Below are 2,500 nucleotides of genomic sequence, written 5' to 3'. Positions count from 1 at the left end.
TCCCTTTGTTTACTGAATTGAATCCCTTTGTTTGTTGCATTGAATCCCTTTGTTTGTTGCATTGAATCCATTTGTTTATTGAATTGAATGCCTTTGTTTGTTGCATTGAATTCCTTTGTTTGTTGCATTGAATCCCTTTGTTTATTGTATTGAATCCCTTTGTTTGTTGCATTGAATCCCTTTGTTTGTTGCATTGAATCCCTTTGTTTGTTGCATTGAATTCCTTTGTTTGTTGCATTGAATCCCTTTGTTTGTTGCATTGAATCCCTTTGTTTGTTGCATTGAATCCCTTTGTTTATTGCATTGAATCCCTTTGTTTGTTGCATTGAATCCCTTTGTTTGTTGTATTGAATCCCTTTGTTTGTTGTATTGAATCCCTTTGTTTATTGCATTTGAATCCTTTGTTTTGTTGCATTGAATCCCTTTGTTTGTTGCATTGAATTCTTTGTTTGTTGCATTTGAATCCCTTTTATTTATTGAAATCCCTTTGTTTTGTTGCATTTGAATCCCTTTGTTTTTGCATTGAGCCCTTTGTTTGTTTGCATTAATTCCCTTTGTTTGTTGCATTGAACCTTGTTTTATTGTATTGAATCCTTTGTTTGTTGGCATTGAATCCCCCCTGTGTTTGTTGCATTGAATCCCTTTGTTTGTTGCATTGAAGTCCTTTGTTTGTTGGCATTGAAACCCTTTGTTTATGTATTGAATCCCCTTTGTATGTTGCATGAATCCTGTGTTTGTTGCATTGAATCCTTTGGTTATGGGGTTTGCATTGAATCCTTAGTTTGTTGCATGAAACACTCCTAGTTTATTGGATTGAATCCTTTGTTTGTTGATTGAATCCCTTTGTCTGTTGCATTGATTCCCTTTGTTTGTTGCATTGAATTCCTTTGTTGTCTGCATTGAAACCCTTGTTTGTTGCATTTGAATTCTTTGTTTGTTGCATTGAATCCCTTTGCTTGTTGCATTGAATCCCTTTGTTTGTTGCATTGAATTCCTTTGTTTGTTGCATTGAATCCCTTTGCTTGTTGCATTGAATCCCTTTGTTTGTTGCATTGAATCCCTTTGTTTGTTGCATTGAATCCCTTTGTTTGTTGCATTGAATCCCTTTGTTTGTTGCATTGAATTCCTTTGTTTGTTGCATTGAAACCCTTTGTTTATTGTATTGAATCCCTTTGTTTGTTGCATTGAATCCTTTGTTTGTTGCATTGAATCCCTTTGTTTGTTGCATTGAATTCCTTTGTTTGTTGCATTGAAACCCTTTGTTTATTGTATTGAATCCCTTTGTTTGTTGCATTGAATCCCTTTGTTTGTTGCATTGAATCCCTTTGTTTGATGATTGAATCCCTTTGTTTGTTGCATTGAATCCCTTTGTTTGTTGCATTGAATTCCTTTGTTTGTTGCATTGAAACCCTTTGTTTATTGTATTGAATCCCTTTGTTTGTTGCATTGAATCCCTTTGTTTGTTGCATTGAATCCCTTTGTTTGTTGCATTGAATTCCTTTGTTTGTTGCATTGAAACCCTTTGTTTGTTGCATTGAATTCCTTTGTTTGTTGCATTGAATCCCTTTGCTTGTTGCATTGAATCCCTTTGTTTGTTGCATTGAATTCCTTTGTTTGTTGCATTGAATCCCTTTGCTTGTTGCATTGAATCCCTTTGTTTGTTGCATTGAAACCCTTTGCTTGTTGCATTGAATCCCTTTGTTTGTTGCATTGAATCCCTTTGCTTGTTGCATTGAAATCCATTGTTTGTTTTGCAGTGAAAAACCCTTTGTTTATTTATTGAATCCCTTTGTTTTGCATTGAATCCTTTGTTGTTGCATTGAATCCCTTTGTTTTGTTTCATTGAATTCCTGTTTGTCATGAAACCCATTGTTTAATTGTATTAATCCCATTATTTGTTGCATTGAATCCCTTTTTGTTCATTGAATCCCCTGTTTTGTTGCATTAATTCCTTTGTTTTGTTGCATTGAAACCCTTGTTTGTTGCATTGAATTCCTTTGTTTATTGCATTGAATCCCTTTGCTTGTTGCATTGATCCTTTGTTTGTTGCATTGGAATTCTTTGTTTGTTGCATTGGATCCCTTTGCTTGTTGCATTGAATCCCTTTGTTTGTTGCATTGAAACCCTTTGTTTGTTGCATTGAATGCGTTTGTTTGTGGCACTGCATCCCTTTGCTTGTTGCATGATCCCTTTTTGTTGCATTGAATTCCTTTGTTTGTTGCATTGAATTCCCTTTGTTTGTTGCATTGAAACCCTTGTGTTTATTGTATTGAATCCCTTTGTTTGTTTGCATTGAATCCTTTGTTTTCTGTTGCAATTGAATCCCTTTGTTTGTTTTGCATTGAATTTCCTTTGTTTGTTGCATTGAATTCCCTGTTTTTGCAATTGAATCCCTTTGTTTGTTTGCATGAATTCCTTTGTTGTGTTGCATTGAATCCCTTTGTTTGTTGCATTGAATCTTTTGTTGTTGCAGTTGAATCCCTTTGGTTTGTTGCATTGA

At 34.6% G+C, this 2,500-nt stretch overlaps 1 protein-coding gene across 1 annotated transcript in view; it reads right to left on the bottom strand.

The window, feature by feature from the left end:
- LOC122254060 (uncharacterized) overlaps nt 1-2,500 on the bottom strand; it is a 433,414-nt gene that overhangs the window by 266,482 nt on the left and 164,432 nt on the right. The window lies entirely within an intron of this gene.

This window comes from Penaeus japonicus, unplaced genomic scaffold, assembly GCF_977035675.1.
Source record: "Penaeus japonicus unplaced genomic scaffold, GWHDUDI00000001_assembly GWHDUDI00000021, whole genome shotgun sequence".
Lineage (NCBI taxonomy): Eukaryota > Metazoa > Arthropoda > Malacostraca > Decapoda > Penaeidae > Penaeus > Penaeus japonicus.
The sequence above is the reverse complement of the archived record's forward strand: the minus strand, read 5'-3'. Positions and strand labels throughout refer to the sequence as shown.